The 19,462-nt window shown below is 50.9% G+C and overlaps 1 long non-coding RNA gene across 2 annotated transcripts; it reads right to left on the bottom strand.

The window, feature by feature from the left end:
* Positions 1-15,988: 15,988 nt before the first annotated feature.
* On the bottom strand, positions 15,989-18,856 carry LOC122364290. Of its 2 annotated transcripts, none has more exons than XR_006253535.1 (3): positions 17,763-18,856; positions 17,410-17,538; positions 15,989-16,838 (listed from the first exon to the last, which is right to left on the bottom strand). It is a non-coding gene; the product is annotated as an uncharacterized LOC122364290 (long non-coding RNA). The 2 variants fall into 2 exon arrangements; XR_006253536.1 differs by having other exon boundaries at positions 18,067-18,856.
* Positions 18,857-19,462: the final 606 nt, after the last annotated feature.

Below are 19,462 nucleotides of genomic sequence, written 5' to 3'. Positions count from 1 at the left end.
CCCCCCCTTGTATCCGCGCCTGGTGCCATCTCAGTTTCCTCGAGGTCAGGCAACCTTCACACGCCGTTGGCTACCTTGGCTGGCCGGCGACTCGTTCCCCTCGTGGCGACGCTCTTGACATCCAGTCAAAAGTTGGAGTGGCTGGCGCCCCCAGTGGAGGCCGGGGAAGGGGCAGTGGGCCTCCACGTTGCTCTATTCCCGAGCCTATGGTGACTTGGCTCAACTCTCCTCAATAGAATCTGGATTCTGCACGCTGTATTAACATGGGCGTAGAAACCACTACGGACAATACGGACAGTGGGTGTGACAATCAGTAGTGCCATTTGTAGTGTTCACCGCCGTCTCCGGATTCCGATGTATTCTCACAAACTCGCGGTGCAAAACACTAAGGCACTGCCGTGCTGTGCGGCCGGGCGGAGCCTCTCGACTGCTGGCTCTGACTGGAGCCGAGCAGGGTGCGGCCGCCTCACACTCGTATTACCGGGGGCCCGATGCCGAGCCTCGGACACCCGATGCACTAGGTACTCGATACACTACACATTCCCCCCTCTCGCAAAAAAAGGAACAGCATCACTGCGACACGTAGTAGTCCGGTCGTCTACAGACACGGTCGCTTCGCCTGGGACGCTGCACGCTCACATCGGCGGCGTCCGGCGACGGCTCGCAAGCTGTCTCGGTCGACGGGCGAGAAGCAGCGGCGAGCGAGGTCAGCGGGCCAGCGGCGTCGGCCTCGGAAGTCGTGGCGGTCGACGTGGTCTCGCCGGGCCCAGCGGGGGGAGATGCGGAGGGAGACGCCGGCGCGTATGGGAGACGGGCCAGATGGGCGGCGTTCCAGGTCCGGCCGTCAGCCAGACGGTACGTTGCGGGACCGACGCGCCCAGTGACTCGCACCGGAGACGTGAACCGACAGGACGTCTTCGAGCGGTGTCCCTGCCGTCTCACGCAGACGTAGTCGCCCTCAGTGATGCGCGGCGTCGTCACGCCACGGCGGCGGTCGTAGGACCTCTTGTTGGACTGCTGTCGGCGTCGAACTCGAGACGCCACACTGTCGGCTCCTGGTGTTGACGGCTGAATGACAGGCAGGTTCAGCCTCATCTGTCGTCCATGCAGGAGCTCTGACGGTGACTTCCCAGTTGTCGTGTGTGGGGTGGCTCGATACACCGCCAGGCTCTTGCGTACCTCGTCAATGAACGCTGCTGGTGGACAGTCTGTGATCCACGACTTGAACGTTTTGTTGAAGCGCTCTACGGCGGAGTTGCCTCTAGGCCAGTAGACGGACGATTTGGTGTGCTTCACCCCTCGGGCGGCCAGATACGCAGTGAACTCCCTGCTCGTGAACTGGGGCCCATTGTCCGTCACGATCTCGTCGGGATAGCCCTCTTTGGCCCACACAGTTGACAAGAACTTGATGACGTCTTCAGTCTCAGTCGATGACGTCAGGCAGACTTCCGCCCATTTGCTTCTGTAGTCAATCAGAGTGATGGCGTAACGGGCAGTCGCTGGTGCTCCGTTGATTGGACCAACGATATCCATTCCCAGTTTCGACCAGGCGCGGTCCGGCAGGTCGACTGGCTGCATGGGCGCAGGGCGTGCGCGCTGGGAGAGGACTGCGTCGCTGTGCTGGCAGCGCTCGCAACTTCGGCACAGCTCCTCCACCTCACGGTTGATGCCGGGCCACCACGCCAGATTCCGCAGCGCCTGTTTCATGCGGACGATTCCGTCGTGCGCGCTGTGCGCCAGCTCCAGGTATCTGCGGCGGAGCTGAACGGGCACAACAACTTGTTGGGCTCCTCTCAGGATGACGTCGTCGTTGCGCACCCACAACTCGTGTCTCATCTTGAAGTACGGCTGGACTTCAACCGGGCAGGCCTTGGCGCTGCTCGGCCAGCCGCGCTTGATCTGATGACGCAGCTGCTGCAGCTCAGGATCAGCAGCTGACGCGGTGCGGACGTCTTGCTCGGTCAGCACGCTCTCTTCATCTGTCAGAAGAGCGATCACCTCTTCTTCAGCGGAGCTGTCTTCATGCAGGTCCGCTTCTTCGGCAGGAACTGGCATCCTGGAGAGGGCGTCTGCTGCAGGAGTTAGGTTCCGGCCAGGCACGTACTGGACTGTGTACGCATACGGCAGCAGGCGTGCCTGCCAGCGCGCGATCCTCGCGCCCGCTCTCCCCGAGAAGCTGGGCGAGAGCAGTGTCTGCAGCGCCGAATGATCTGTGCGGAGAGTGAACGGACGTCCCCACAGATACAGTTTCCAGTGTTCCACGGCGAGAACAGCGCTCAGTGCTTCCAGCTCAGACACTGAGTAGCGCTGCTCGGTAGGGGTGAACGCCCGAGACCAGAACGCTACGGCGTTTTCTTCTCCATCGGAGCTCAGCTGCGTGAGTACAGCTCCAGCGCCCTTGCCGCTGCCGTCGGACGTGACGAATGTAGGCAGGCTCTGGTCGAACGGCTTCAGCAGGTCCAGTCCCATGACGGCTTCTTCACCGTCGGAATCTATGATGAAGAACTCTGCGTTGGCTCGCCGTCCACGGTAGGTCACCAGCGCTGGCAGCGTGCCAAGCACTTGAAGCTGGTGTCGACCAAAACCGAACAGACGAGCAGACGTTCTATTGAGATGACTGCCTTTGAAGAGACGTCTGGCGATGCCGAGTCCTAAAGCGGACACCGTGGCACCCGTGTCAACTTGCAGATTCACGGTCTGCGTGATACCTGGTACCTCCATCTGTACTTCGCACATCATCTTATCGGTATTTGGTACGGCGCAGCAGAGAACAGTCAGCTCGTGACACCTTCTGTCGTCGTTCCGTTCACCAGACCAGCAGACCACGGCAAAGTGACCCGTCCGCCCACACTGCCTGCACGTGGCCCCGGTAGCGGGACACCGACCGCGCTCATTGTGCTGGCGCCGACCGCAGCTGGGGCACGTGTCCGGTTGCAGCTGGGCAGGTCCGGGGCGACGGTCGGCTTGCAACTGGGCAGGGGCGGGGCGGCGGTCGTCTTGCCGCCGGGCGGGTCGCCAGGGCCGGCGCCCGCGGCGCTGACGAGCGTCAGATATCTGATGCAGTGACTGCGCTCCGTCGGCGGCGGGCCGCGCCGGCCCGGCCATGGCGGTCGCCTCGCGTCGGGATCGCTCGAATGCCTCGGCGATCTCCAGAACGCGGTCCAGGGTCAGGCCCTTATCCTGCAGAAAACGCTCGCGGAGAATCGGATGCACTGTTGCTTCCACGACTTGGTCACGTATCATTGCGTCTGTCATTTGTCCAAACGAGCAGTTTACTGCCAGGCGGCGCAGCGCCGCCACGTAGTCGGCCGTCGGCTCGTGCGACTCTTGCCGTCGCTGCCGGAAGAAGAACCGCTCCGCGATCACGTTGACCTGAGGTTCATAAAACTCGGCGAGCTGCCGCTCAGCCGCATGGAACTCGTCTTCGTCTTCTCTCCTCGGCTGGACCGGTAGGGTACGGTACACCCGTTGCGCCTCGGCGCCGACACAGTGCAGAAGGAGAGCCGTCTTCCTCTCCGTGCTGTAGGCCTCACCTCCCAGGGCAGTCAGGTAGTTGTGGAAACTGAAAATCCAGTCACTCCAGGGCAGTGCTGGTTTTCCTGGTCTCGCCAGGAACGGAGTTGGCGGCGACACCCCCTCGACGTTCATCGTCGGTAGTATTCAGGATCTCGTCCTCGTCGCCAGATGTAGTGTTCACCGCCGTCTCCGGATTCCGATGTATTCTCACAAACTCGCGGTGCAAAACACTAAGGCACTGCCGTGCTGTGCGGCCGGGCGGAGCCTCTCGACTGCTGGCTCTGACTGGAGCCGAGCAGGGTGCGGCCGCCTCACACTCGTATTACCGGGGGCCCGATGCCGAGCCTCGGACACCCGATGCACTAGGTACTCGATACACTACACCATTCATATAGAGGGTGTCATATATGAGCGGAGAGGCAACAGTACAGCTGAGCGGAGAGACAACATTAAAACAACAGTACAGCTGGCGTTGCATGGAGCTGCAGGCAACCGGACAGCGGAGGCTTGCGAAAAATAAACAATTCGTCACTTCAACGTATAAACAATAGTAAAAGCAACATAAACCAGGGGCGTCGACGCGTAAGGAAAACTGGTCCGACTTTTTCTCGGGGGGCCCCCACCGGTGGGGGCCCCCAGGGGCCCCCGTGGCCGCAGCAGGGCCCCCGTGGCCGCAGCAGGGCCCCCGAGAGCCCCAACAGGGGCCCCCGCGGCCGCAGAAGGGGACCCCGCGGGCCGCAGCAGGGCCCCGCGGTGTCTAGCAGGGCCCCAGAGGCGCAGCAGGGCCCCCGCGGTCTCTAGCAGGGCCCCCCGAGCCGCAGTAGGGCCCCCGCGGTCTGCAGCAGGGGCCCCCGCGAGCCACAGCAGGGCACCGCCTAGTCGAAAAAGTGGTCCGACTAGTCGGAAAAGTCGGACCGGTGTCGACGCCCCTGACATAAACACATATTCTCATGGTCGAACCCATGCACTAGCGGCTCAGGCGGGCACAGGCACGCAGTGCGGTAGCGGTACCGGATCACACGTCATGGGCGTTGTCTCAGCATAGGTTGTTATGAGCGGAGAGGCAACAGTACAGCTGAGCGGAGAGACAACATTAACCCGCGCCCCGTAGGGGGGGGGCCGAAACGGCCCCCCTGTCCTTTTTGGTCGATATCTCCTAAACGGCTGGAGATATCGCCACCAAACTTTCAGGACCCCTCCGGGCATCAATTTTACACATTGTGACCAAAAAATTTTCCAGAGGCTATGATAGGTTGGCCACAAATGACGTCAGAGTGACGTCATGTTCTGTCATTTTCGACCGAAAAAAGACCTTCGCGAGAAGACCTGTCACGCCTACAGCTTTGAAGATACAGAAAAATGATCAAGACATAAAAGGTGTAGAATTGACAGGGCTACAAAACTGCTATCTCGGATTTTTGAAATTTTGGAGTTTTGACCCCCAAAAATCAAAAAAGCATTTTTTTTTGATATATTAGCCAAAAAATCCAAAAAGTTTTTTGAGTTTCGAAAAAAACCGGAATATATGTGATAGTACCTACCGTCTTCTATCTACATACCAAATTTCAGATCGATACCTCGTTTTTTGGCCAAGTTATAGCGAAAAAACTGTTCAAAAATGATGACGTCAAATTTTCAAACTCAAATTTTGGCAATTCTAGACCTCGTAGAGCAAAACAAAGACCACCATTAGACTCCCCGTGACGAGCTGCATCGAATCAATACCCATTTTATGCAAAAATATCAACTTTGAAATTTGACCTAATTTGACCTGACCTTCACCAAAACGTGACCTAGGCTGGCCCCAAAGGCTGCCTAACCCACATAATCGTATTTGTCACGTAAAATGGACCATAAAACATGTATCACACGACACTTTCATATTGTGACCCCGGTGACCTGACCTCGCTGTGACCTGACCTGGTATCAGTGACCTCAGATAGCAAAGTATGTGTTTGACGAACAATGTACCATCGATGGTTATCAATAAATTACCAATTTACTCGATTTCACAACACATTTCTTGAAATGCCTGTGAACGGTGAAAATCTGACCTTTGACCTGACCTGTGACGTCATCGGTTTGACCTAGGTCAATGAAATTTGGTCACAAGGTAGTTCCCGGGTGGGGCTATCGAACGCCGTTTAAATTTTGAAAATCGGACGGTAACTTTCCGAGATCTTAGGGGGGGGCCGAAACGGCCCCCCCCCCCTACGGGTGGTAGGGTCCGCCGGTAGCCCTACGGGGCGCGGGTTAAAACAACAGTACAGCTGGCGTTGCATGGAGCTGCAGGCAACCGGACAGCGGAGGCTTGCGAAAAAATAAACAATTCGTCACTTCAACATATAAACAATAGTAAAAGCAACATAAACACATATTCTCATGGTCGAACCCATGCACTAGCGGCTCACGGCGGGCACAGGCACGCAATGCGGTAGCGGTACCGGATCACACGTGATGGGCGTTGTCTCAGCATAGGTTGTTCGCAATCTAGTTGAAGCCTAAGAAGACGGCCAGTGGGGTCTCACTGCTGCTGAGGCGACCTCGGAGACGATGCGTCGCCCCTCCTGTCGGCGACCTGCGGTGTGCAGGACTCCAGATAGCTGTCTGGCACGTTGCCGACACTGCCAGACGCTGTCAGCAGGCCTCACTGCTGCAAGTGATGTGCAGATGGACGCCAGGTGACTTCGTCTGCAGGCGATTCCGGAGACCGCGGCCTCACCAGGCAGTACCACCTGCATCGCCATGTCGGTGTTTCTAGAAATGGAAAAATAACGTTGAAGGAAAAATAACGTAACAGTATCGGTGAAGGACAAGCAATACAATGTATTCTGTTTTCCTCTCTTGCAGGTATACGTAATCTACAATTATCATTGTTCCTATTTCATTCAACTGAACCTGAAAATTCCATATTGGCACATTGTTTGACTAAATTTGTGTAGTTGGGAACAGGGGCGCCGCCACGGTGCGACGACTGGAGGGGACATTGACCATTTTGGAGGGGACGAGGACCATTTCAAGTCAATTCTTTCCATGCAACGCCATATGCGTAATGTTAAAATTTTAAAAAGTGGAGGGGACGAGATCCCCTCCGCCCCCCCCCCCCCTGTGGCGACGCCCTTGGCTGGGAAGCAGATTGTTTGAAATACATGTTTGGCTGAGCAGTGCGGAAAATATTTCATTGATCACTATAGCTGCAACAAAAATACTGAGACAGAAAACATTTGCGCTTACCTGGCTCCTTAGTCAGTCCCGCACAACGGAAGTGGTACCATTTATCGCAGCCGTCGCATCCGACCATCGGTGCTGCACTGATGCTGCTGCACTCCCCACATTCCCAGTACCTTAGGAGCGTCTTGGCTGAGAAAAGATTACATGAGTCATGGCGCATACATGAATAGTAAGATGTTTTATATGTTTAACATCGCATAGCAAAGACACAACAGCTGGGAGTCAAGTGTAAGCCAAAGTGTAAGCCCTGCCATGTTTTGCAGACTGGATTTTAAGCGAGAAAAGCTTTGCTAAAAATGACGCTTGACGAAGCCTCATACTTACTTACTTACTTACTTACTGAATTACAGGAAAGGTGATAGGCTAGGAAAAGGAAGCCTGTGGATTTCCTGCTCATTGGCTTGTAGTTTAGTCGGTTCTGGTTTGGTACAGCAAGTTCTTCCAGTGTTTGTCTAGAGCATTTTTGAATCTGTTGACTGTCCTGGCATTCACTACTTCTTCAGGGAGACTGTTCCACTTGTTCACAACTCTGTGCGAGAACGCGTTCTGCCTCTGTGCGCGATTTGCCGATGGTTTAATCAGCTTAAGTGAGTGTCCTCTTGTGGTGGTGTCTGGTGGAGCCCTCTGAAAGATCCGGGTGTGGTCGATCCTAATTCCTCCTGTTAGAATCTGATACACCATGATCATGTTCCCTCTTTCTCTTCTGTAGTGCATGCCAAGGCCCTATATACCAGGTAGGGTCGTCCGGCGATTCTACCTTTTCGTGACATCAGCTCGTGACGTAATTTGGAGTCAAGTCTCGAAGCCCCGTTCAATCCCCATGTAAATGAGCGATTTTCGAAGCACTGTAGAATGAAGTCTGCACAAGATATATCAAACCTAAGTATCTTATCTGAAAGAGCAGACAATTTTCTGCAAGTTATCTATTACGTGTTTTTCGCTAAATCTTTTGCTTTTTTCACAAAAGCGTAAAATGTCCCCCCATGTCGCCGCAGCCTCCCTGCCGCCGGCCGCCGCGCGGTCGCGGTAGTGTAGTGGTTAGCGTGCCCGCGCAGTATTCCAAAGGTCCCGAGTTCGAATCTATGCGGTGCGGAACTTTAATTGCAATTCCAAGCTGAATATACGCACATCCATAATAAATTATTATTCGTATAGCTAAACTGTCACCAAGCTATCCATATTAATTGACTTCACCCAAAATATCGGCAAGATTCTATTAAAATATAAATTCAAATATGGCGGCTTGGACTGCCGCGTGCGTTAGGCTCCGCCCATAGCTCCGCCCACATGCGTGACGTCATTCGTGTTAGTGGACACGCAGAGAGATAGGGGACGACATGGGCCTGGTGCATGCTTGGTAGCTTCAGTTTCCTACTGGGCTGTAGTGCATGCTCATCCTACTGGGCTGTCTCATGTCTGACATGTGAATGTCTCCCTGTAAAAAGCATGTGGCCCTTATATTGTATATATGATGAATATGTTAATAATGCAGAGAAAACACAGAATAAATTATACCCAACGTTTCATCTTAATCGACTTTGTCAAGGGTGTTTGAACAGCTTGAGATCAGTGAAGTGTAAGGGTACCTAGGTACATCTGAAAATAAACTGAATCTGCGTTCAATTAACATTGATTTTGATAATACATTTCACAAATCAACTGCTAATAACAATCATACTAAAATAGCACGACAGATAACTAACAATCGCATGAAGAACTTCTTTTGACATTGTCGTCCGAACGAATGTTGTCTGAAGCAGTGATGCCATCCACATTTTTGCTCCATCCCAAGATCTCGACCAGAATTTCCCAAGATTCTCGTCTCGAATCCCAAGACTACCCATCGCATATCCTTAGGAGTACCCCAAGTAAATCCATAGCTTATTTTGGACATATTAGTGTGTTTAGTATTCAACTTTCTCTTCTTCGGGTCCACCCTTGTCCTTATTGGCGTATTTACAGCAGCTTATGTACTTAGAGGCCGGGGGGAGGGGAGGGGGAGGGGGTCGATCGGACTCCTACAGCTGATCGGTTCCGGACCGAGTATAAGAGCTTCACGAAAAATGAAGATGCTGGGCTAGACAACATGAAGCCGGTGGTATCTGATATTATGGTCAGGTCATTCGTCGACCGTCAATGGTGGTCAAGGACCCAAAACACAAAGTCCGAATCTGTTAGAACTTCTTGGAAACGAAGTCTGTGACATTTTGGATTTATTTCGAAATTTGTCTAGTGACAGATTTGGAGAAGCTAGGGTCAGGTGAGGTCAGGCTGATTTTAAGTGTTTCCCATCACTGAGTTTTGAAATATGGGCTCCAAAACAAGCTCTTAACCCGGCAGTTGCTGGGGTATTTCGCCACCCACCGTTTGCTGGGGGGAGGGGGCGTTTTTTATAGAAATTTTGTCCGAATGGATGAATTGGTGGCTATGGGTCCGGGTGCCCCGCTAAGCAGTGGTTGTTGCGAATTACACCACGGACCCGCCCTTGCCCGCGCCCGGTTCACCGGTGATAATTTGGATCGAAAGTTTAACGTGCCGCAGGCAGATGGCGGCACGGTCCTCCCGGGTCTAGCGTGGCCCTCTCTCGCCAGTTGCCAGCTGGCTTAATATAGGAACGCGGGTCAAACGACGTGGAACTTCCCGGCCGCGAACTCGCTGCCACCGGGTGCGGCGACGGACGCCTTATCCACTAGGCCACGGTGAGGCTGGGGGCGTTAAACGCCCCAGCCGATAAGTCGAGAACCAATAGGCGCAGCGACACGCACGAGGCGGCAGACGAAAGAACGCGAAGAGACGCTTCAGACGAGTACTTTTAAGTTAAATTTTGAGGTCACAGGTCGGGTCAAGGTCAGGTCAAACACCTGAAATCGGGCTTTCAGTAGCATGGACTTCAGGACTTCGCAATGGGCGCCTCTCGTCATAAACTCTGTCAAAACGGTGCACAATCCATCATATAAGGCCTACAAGAGTGTCAGCTCCATGTAGGGGTCAGTCAAGCATAGGTCAGGTCAGGGTCAAGGTCAGGTCAACCGGGTAGGCACATATCCCCGAAAATCAAAACTGATATTCGCAGCCTGTGACACATGTTTTGTGGGTAATTTGGGGCGTAGAACACGATAGTGACATTCATTTTATCATACTTTCATATGTGTACATGTTTGGCTCAAAAAGTTAAATTTAAGAAATGCATGTATCATGGTCGTGAAGTAGTCACGAGAAGTTGCCAAGATTCAGTTCAAGATTTTGTAAAATGCGGAACTGTAATCAATAATTACAGTTCCGCCGGTCCCGTAGCTCAGTTGGTTAGAGCGTTGGACTCCGCGTGGTGAGAGCACGCGTTCCCGGTTATGACAGTCCGGGTTCGAAGCGCGACGGGCGCTCGACATTTATGGGCCTCCTGACAGGTATGGTTGCGGTTGGTGGCAGGCCGTAGCCAGGTGAAGTCAGCGAGGGGACCGGCCGTGCGCGGCTATGTGCGCACGTTAAACTTTGGACTCTAAATTCTGCCATAGAATCGGAATTGCGCGATCGGAGGGTAGAGGGCAGGGTCATCGCAACAAGCTTCGCTTAGCGGTGGCTCTGTCCTTGTGAATCCTTCCCATCAAAAGGTTCGGACTAAATTTATTTAAAAAAAAAATAATCGAAGATAACCATTTGATTGCTCATGGAATTGGCAGTCTAATGACGTTTACGGCATGTCTGTATGTCTATTCTGTGATTTTATATGATTTTTTGAACATATGCCGTTTTTGGTCGAAAACTCAAATCATTACGTCACTAAAACCTCGATATCTAAAAAAATTTCCGACCGATTTTTTTGAAATTTCGTCACAATAAACTTCAACCAGTTCCCTACAGGTACCCAAAATTTGGCGCCCCTGCAGCGCGCTTTTTTTATGCTATGGCCCGGCGAAAAAAGCGGGGGCGTTTAACGCCCCCCCCCCCCCAGCAACTCGCGGGTTTAAAGCTTATGTGAATCCCGAAATCGAAAAGCCTATCCTGTGAATCTGCACGTAAACCAGTGCCCGCTGGGGCCCATGAATTTTCAAGCCCACGATGGCGAGGGGATCTAAGCGAGGACCTAACTCGTCCCCTGGACTATATAGTTACGTCAGCAGTGTTGTGAAGGTCGCAAGGTTACGCTTTGATTATTTTTGGTCCAGCAGAGCCCAGAGGTCAGGTGACCAGACACTTTTCCGAGGTCGAAGACAAATTGCCCTTATTTTGGTTCGCGGTCAACCATAGAGCAAAACCGTAAAATGAAACGCTTTGTGCGGGAGCCGCTTTCTGAAATATTTTTTAGGCATAATGTTTGTAAAAGCTTTTCATAGCCACCCAACATCATGCCGCCAAACCACCCATCCCCGTTGATCGGTAGTTGGAAATTAAACAAATGAGCGCCAGTTGCGAACAGGCAACAGCGACTGAAAACTGCTACTATACCCATAACAAGTAATGGTACAAAAATAATCCTGCGATCTCGGGAAGATAATGCCTGCTAGAAACATCGCAAGCTTCGTCCGTTACTTCAATATGTTTGATTAACCGTCCGTGAGGCAAATCCATCCTAAATCTATTATCGACCAAGGAAAAAGCATTCGACAGCATGAGAAGACAAAGTGAAATCAGCTTCTGCCAGATCCCAAGATATGCAGTGCAAATCACAAGATCCCAATGCTAATGTTCAAATCCCAAGATCTTGGGACAAATCCCAAGGAATGGCATCGCTGGTCTGAAGCAGGGGGGTTCGCTCCCGTGCCTTCAGCATTACGAAAAATGGAAACAACCCGTGAGCAGCATCAGCTGCTCACGTATATGTTCAAGGAAAACAACATGTAATGGACTGCTGACGATGGCCCTCTCCACCAATCAGCGCTCGGCATCTCGAGCGCTGATTGGCTGGTAGCAAACGCGTCATATGTGGGTCTCATTTTTTTGCGATCAGTGAACGCGTTATTTAATACACAGTGGCCTATGGAGAATGGCACGCGGAACTGAAGGTCAGTGTTATATTGCTTCGTACATGCGAATGGGGGTATTTGAGTGGCATTTGACACCATTTTCGAAATCTACAGTGAATTTCTGATCGACTCATGTATATATTTTTATGAATTTGATAGTATTAGTGCTACATAGTCGGTGTTTTATGTTGGTGTTGTTTCTCTCGACCTTTGTCTTGGACTTTTATCATATCTTTTCTCGAAAATCCTTGCCATAACCAAGTCTAAACTGTATCTGTATAATAGATAATTTGTGTTGAATATGAGGAGAAAGTAGTTATGACCGTTCTGCCCATCAAACTGCCAGAAGGTGTTCTTGTAAGGTGATTGAAACTTCAGTACGGGTTGCAGATGTGGGTTTGACATTAGCATTGTTGTTGTAACCCCACTTGCTCTAATAAAATGGAAACATGGGGTTATGTACCTACTATTGCACAGCCTGGTATCAAGCTGGTTGATATATGGAGGATAATGAAAGCATAAAAACTTTTCTTAAGTGAAAAGGAGTGTTGCGTCTTGTGACTTTGTCAAGTCATTTTAAATCAAATGATTGTGATTGTAACTTTTACTTCAATTAATTATTGTTGCTAGTTTTGACCTTTTTGATCATCAAGTTTTATGTGTACCAATTTCATATGCTTGTGTAATGTCTGTGCGGCTTTGTGCAGTGTGCGTGTCTTGAAACAAACCAATTTATTTTGTACCTTTTTGTACTTCAACAAATGTATGTCAAAAGACAAAAATGTTATGTCTATTATCATTGACACTACTACAGCTAACTTTGCCTATATTCCTATCTTTCAGAGGCATTCTATTCAATCTGCTTTCCAGTGCAGTACCAAGGAGGCTGCAACTGAAACTCGCACAAAGGCAATCAAGTGTCACTTCATCAGCCTACAGTAACAGCCCATCTGTAATCTAGATATGGATGAAGTGGCATTAAAGAACAACCAATTCAAACAAGAAAAGATTGTATTTTGTTTTGGACTATTTTTAAGCATAACAGAACACTACACTTGCTGCTTTTTATGTTTGCCGTGTGTCCAGTTTTGAATAATTTAACTATGAAATGCTTTTGCCCACTATTCTCTTTAGATAACCTTCCTTTGTAATGCATTTTGAGCTTACGTGCATGATGTAGGCATATTTTCCTTGGCTTCATAAAACTACTTGCAAGCTTTTGTTATGGACATTGGTGCTAATATGATGCTTCAAATGTGTCTAGTAGTTGGTGAAGGGAGAAGAGAAGTAGGACAGCTGATAGCTTTTACCAAAAATATGTGCTTGTCTGCACTTCGGGCTGTTCCATCATATGCAACCTCTTTTTACCTCCTTGAGTTAAAAACACCTCATCTTTTGTTTCTTTCCTGTGTGCCAATTGTTTCCGTGGTGCTATAAATGTCAAGTTTGAAGTTGGTATCTAAGTGAGCAGAATGTGCATTATTTCAGTCCGTCTTGAATCATTCGTCTTGAATTATATCCCTAACTGACATCCTGTTATTTGTCCTGCAATGTATGTGCCTGACCCTGTGTCCGCCCTTACCTCCGGCTTTAGCCTCAAACCAGCCCTGCTGAGCTCTGTCGCCGGCGCGGTGTGTCGCAACGTGCTGTTTCTCCACTTCAGCAGACAGCTGCTAGGAATCGTCCTGTGCCATGCGCCATGCGACACAGCAATTGTAAGCTTCAGGTCACATTCGGACTGATTGGCTCCGCGTATGTGCATCCGGCCGGGTGCTAGTCGATATCAGGGACGTGGGTCGCCGGTCGGACTGTTGTGGCGGCGTGCACTGTGGTGGTTGAAGTTGTTGTATTTCTGTCAGTGAAAAGCATTAATACATAACCGTGGCCGCAGCCCAATGTTATTGTGAATTTCAGAGGGAGTGGCCAGTCAGGAGGGCCCCATGTGGGTATGGATCCAGTGTCCAGTGGGATTGGCTAAGATTTCCGGCGATTGATAAACGCTTCTATGAAAGTAAACCTATTGAGTTATGAGGGGAGGTCACGTGACGGACCTGACCTTACTAAACTCTTGTGAAAACACGACACATACGAACGATAAGAAACCGACAGCTCTTCTTTCTGCCAAGTGTCATCTTTGTGTGAAGGATTTCTTGGCACTGAGTGTTCAGAAATTGCATTGTTTTTGGACTGTGCAGAGGCTCACGAGCGGCAACATAGGTCAACAACCTGACGTACCTTAAATATGCGACCTGTACCAGAAGCTCCAGCTTGATCAAAAGATTGGACGAGTCAAATTTCAGCTCTTAAGCTTAAAAGAATTTTGAGCTATCTTAAAAACCGTCAGTGTGGCACCATATCGCCTCCCCGCGCGGTCGGAAGGTAAAAGTTCGCCGGCTCTAACTAAACAAATACGCGTCGCATCGCAAATTCATTGACGGCGTTCGAAGCGTCGTTCAATTTACTTTCGAAACATATCCTAACATTAACATTTAACTGCCTAGCGCAATCTCCAACAAGCTGAAGTTCCGTGCACTCATCCTCATACAGTGTTAGCGGCCGCCGGCCGCCGGCCGCTGACCCACATTCGCGTCATCAGGGAATGCTGCAGCTAATTTATTGTTTCCAACTTTTTTCCCGGAGCGTTCTACCTGGTTTATATAGCCTTGGTCTGAAGTTACACATTTGTCTATTCTGCGCAGCATTTGTGTTTGCCATTTACCGCACCAATGTTCGCCAACGGTGAAGACTTTTCCTTACCTGCTCACGAAACGTCACACACGACATGACGTCACCCGAAGACGTCATCAAAAAGTCCAGCTCTTAGGCGTGTCCACACACAGTCTGGATAGCATACAAAAACGCGATAGAGTACATGACGTCGAAATACGAGATGCGGAGCAACGAAGTGATACACGGTACGGCACTCATGGTGGTGAAGACGGAGGTCTCGGAGTGGCGTCGCGGTGTTACGGTAAGTCGTCACGTAAAGGGTCCGGAGTTGCAGACTGCCGAGTGACGATGGCGCTGTCGCTGATGTAACTAGTTGCTGGTTCCGCGGCGGCAGAAACCACAGGTAGTTACTGACACTGATCGTGCTCGCGTGCACGGCACTGGCACTGGGCGGCTTTAGCAGGGACGCGGTCAAAACAGTGACACAGGCTAGGCGGGGAGAGCCGCAGCTCGCGTGCGCACAGTGGCGCGGCAGGGAGACACCGGTTGGTCACGTGACTCGGAAACAAAAATCAGCTGATAGAGTGGCGGAATCGCCGTAATCAAACACGAATAATTCCGGACGATAGAGCGGCAGTATATGAGTTTTCTTCACGATAGGCAAACATTGCAATGTTTTATCATTTTATGATCAAGAAACGTTCATAAACCATATATTTCTTCGATGATTACTGCCGCAACCGACGTGCTCATATCGTAGCCAGCGCATAAAGCTGTGCTTTGCGATATTAAATGTAAAGAAAAACATTCTATATCTTCTTCAACCTTCTACTTACGCTTTTATATATTACGACAGCGACACCATACGGCCTCACCGTTCCGTGCTTCTATCCTCAGGATACTGAAATCCTTCTCCTCCACGCCGCAACCCCCCTCCGGGCTGGACAGGCAACTTTATCTCATGCGGGCTGTTCCCTTGGAGCGGCACCGCTGCTCCCGAGGGAGCGTACCCCGTAGCCGGGTGCAGTGAGTGCCTTGGGGCTGGGTGGCCTGTCCTCTGGACGGGCTCAGCCCCGGCGACTCACTAGGGTGCCTGCCCAGACCAATGTCTCCCCCTATATCCTATTATCCTCCCGGCTCTGAAATGGTCGCATTGGACCGAAAGGGCCTAACCCAACAAAACAAAAACAAAAACATACGGCCTATCGACGCTATGCAACTCCATGGAGTGTCCGGCCGCACTCTTCCGAGTGTGCCGAGATCAGAGGCGGACCATCCGAGGCACGTCCAGCTGCACTGCCCGGTCGCTGGGAGGGCGACACCTAGCGCCGCTCTGGCCGCTCGCTTCCGCGCACAACTAAGCTACCTGGCTACGCCTGTGGGAGGGGAGGAGCAAAACCAACAACAGTCTGATGAGCCAATGGAGTCTGCGAGCCGCGCCAATCAGCGCCCTTCCGCGCGCAGACGGGAGCTAGAGCTATTCATCTCCTTTCCTGTTTTCGCTGGTCCGCCAGTCACCAGCACCGTTCCGTACTCTCGATCGTAGCCATTCAGCCGTGTTGTCCTATACAACAACAGTCAGCAGCCTCGGATCGCGCCAGTCGGCCGCCAGAATCTATATTATTTATTTGCCGTACAGCATTGCAAGCGTTACAGTGTTTGCAGCCGGGTGTAATCAGTAGTTGACACATTTATGTTTTGTATCACAAAATTTAAAAATTCATTGAATAAATGAAATATATTCACTTTAATTTGCATACAGCTTTTGATTCTTGACGCAGATTGTTAGCCCTTGCTACATCAAACAGCCAACATCCATATTTCTATTTCCAGAGCTGCAGTGCTGGACACCGAAAGTACATTATGTTCTAATAATTCAATCCAAAGGCACATAGATTTCACGACAAACTTCTAGGTTCCAGAGCAAGTATTTTCTCGCCAGAAGCGCGCGATTTAATGCAGCTGGCGCGCTCACAATAACTAATATCGCGCTCGCCAAAACCTGCCGGTTACAGCCACTCACACCTTACTTCCAACCTCCGTCCCATTTATCATTTATTAGCATATCGAGACAGAATGAGACTACGACATAATCGTCAAATTACATAACACAAATTGCGGGACGTCATCGGAGAGCCCGTTAAAATACCAACCCCAATCTCGGCCAACACCGTTGGGACGGGGCGGGGGGGGGGGGGGGGGGGCGGGAAGGGCTTGAAGCTGGAAGACGTATCGGCGTATCCTTCATAGACACGGGTGTTTCGCAACGCTGGAGCGTCGAGCCGAATTCGTCTCAATCGCCGCACTAACACAGCAGCGCTGCGTAGCGCGCTGCAGTACGCTGCCGTGAAACAGGGCCCAGGAGTCGGATGGTCTCGGCGGCGGCGGCAGCGGTGACGGCGCTTGTCACCGTGGAGCCCTTGAACGACGCCGTCAGCTCGAGCACCGGCGACTAGTGACCTGTAACAGAGCGAGTCGCGTCTCGTCACGTCGTCACCTTTCAGTCGCGACGGCCGTTATATAAACAGTTACTGAGAACATCACGTACCAGCCACGGCGACCGTCACATTACAGTCACGGTGATCGTCACACAGCAGTCACGGCGACCGTCACAGGTCACGACGGTCATCAAATACCAGCCACGGCGAGTATGACTCATAGTCACAACGTCTTCTGTCGCACACTCAGTCATAATTACAGTACATTAGCCTGTGCATAAACATCTCATCCAAGAAGTCCAAGCCCGATTATTACCCGCGTGGGGCTGCGGTTTGGTGGCGTGCGGCGACCGGCCCGACGGTTCAACGCCGGTGCTTACAGCGGGTCGATCCTGACCAGTTCAACTGGCAGCTCACCGACACGGACTGGACACCTGTGTTAAAGCAGCAGAGACCTACGGAGAAGTGGGAGGAATTTCGCAGGATTTTCCTATCACAACTCGACACAGTGGCCCAGGCGTCCACAACTCGACACAGTGGTGACCAAGGCGCAGCTGCGCCCCCCCCCCCCCCCGGTTCACACAATTACTGACCTGGAGATAATGTGATGGTTTCTGAACAATGTGGCTTGATACTGGCCACCACACTCTACAACTTCCTGCCAGGTGACGTCCTTCAGCTGGATCGCACCGCTGTCTTCAGAACCGCCGACAGCAACGAGCCTGTTGAAAGATAACATGCTCAGAACTAAAAAACCACAAAGCATACAATGGAAACGACTAAGCTGGCCACAGACAAAGCATACAATGGAAACGACTAAGCTGGCCACAGGCACGGTACACAACGGCGGTCTTTTATGCTAAGAAAGTTCCATCGCCACAAAAGATTGCAAATGGCTATGTTATAAAAAACTCAGATATCACATATCTAGTCTGATAATGGATACCTGGCCGCACGTCATGTGGATGGCAGCATGGCTTGAGCTGTGTGCTTTGGCATTTCCATGGTGAGATTGGACCCCATGCATGGCGCTGGTGTTTCGTCTGCACGTGCATGTCTGCATCTACTGATCTGGGGTGGTCCAGTTTCCAAGATCTCTTGAGCGTGCTGGGCTACTAAGTTAATAGGTATATTACACTACGCATTCGCGATTGTCCACAGTGATAAAATTGTGGTAAATGGATTTTCTCCTCAGTCCTCTTCTTTTCCTTCTTCAACCCTTATTTCTCACTGCCGTTTGGCTGAGGCACCTTGAGGCTTGATGCAGAACGAGAATGCCCATGTCGTGTGGCACACCTTTGATGAGCGTCTGTCCCAGCCAGCATCTGTTAGCAGTGGCTAGGTGACTGTGCATTAGCAGACCCCTCTGTCAAGCTGACTTGGCTCAGAAACTAGCAGGAGGTTGAGTGTGCATCCTACGATGGGTAGCTGCTCATCTATGTGGCTCTGTGACACAGGATCAGCCTGAGAGAGAAGAAAGCCAGTCAAGGCAGTAATGGGATGTTGTCAGACTGGCAAAATAGTAAGTACTATGCCACAAGTTAAAAATCAATTTAAAGTTTTGTTGGGTTGCCTTTCAAGTTTTGGCCCAAAAAGACTACAGAGTTGGAGGAATGATAGGAATTAGGGGGAGCTATTGGTATGGGCAAACACCCTGGTACAAGTCATTGGGGCTGAGCCCATCCAGTGAACAGGGCACCCTGTCCCTGACACTGCACCTGGCTCCGTGTATGCTCCTAGGGGAGCTTCCCACATGGGATGAAAGTGTCCGCCCAGCCCAGAACAGGGGGTTGAGGCATAGAGAAGGCTTTCTGGTATTCATATAGCAGGCATCTCACATGCTGCCACCCATTTGTGAAGTCGCTAGACTCTCCAGTTCTTGCGACATTTACACAAAATTCGCTTTTAAATCTAATCAAATACCCACCTAGTCTAACAGAACAAAACATTATCTAACCTGACCTAACCTTACCTACTAAACTACAACCTACGGTTTATGGTAAAGCTGGCGTCACCATCAGTTGGTAGGGTGTAGGGTATAGGCAGGGTTGGCATTTTTGCCGGCAAAAACTAGTTTATGCCATTTGCCGGTTTAAACCGGCTTTAACCGGCAAAAAGTGGCAAAAACTGGCAAAAACTAAAAACCATCACAATGATATGCCTAGACATGGATTTGAACATGAAACATTTTAAGGAGAATTCGGTGAAAGCTTTATGCTTTCAAACAGAAGTGACATTGACCGTTGAAGTGTTCTATAACTCAAAAACACTTTCATGGGCTCTCCATAAGGAACCAGTAAGACGCCTTTTGGGGTTGACAAATGAGCCAGTGCAAGAGTGAGTCCTGCACAATCAGAAGTGCGAAGGGGTATCTGCCACTGATATGCGCATGGCACCCTACCGTGGCAGCTTTGCCCCACTCTCCCCTACATGGAAATGCATTCTGTGGGGGATGTCTACCGACATGCATAGACATTTTAAGCAGGGATAAGTAATGAGGCAAACTTCAGAATGTTTGGTGCATCTCTATAACATCCAGAAATGCATTTGTACATTTCAGATCCATTCCTAACTAGAAAAGTTGTGGTTTGGGCCACCTGAGTTTTATCCAGTTTTGCCAGTTTTTGCCACCGGGATTTCTGCCAG

Source organism: Amphibalanus amphitrite, unplaced genomic scaffold (genome assembly GCF_019059575.1).
Source record: "Amphibalanus amphitrite isolate SeventyFive unplaced genomic scaffold, NRLGWU_Aamphi_draft 000667F_arrow, whole genome shotgun sequence".
In the NCBI taxonomy this organism is placed as follows: Eukaryota; Metazoa; Arthropoda; class Thecostraca; order Balanomorpha; family Balanidae; genus Amphibalanus; species Amphibalanus amphitrite.
This window is presented reverse-complemented; position numbering and strand designations above follow the sequence as displayed.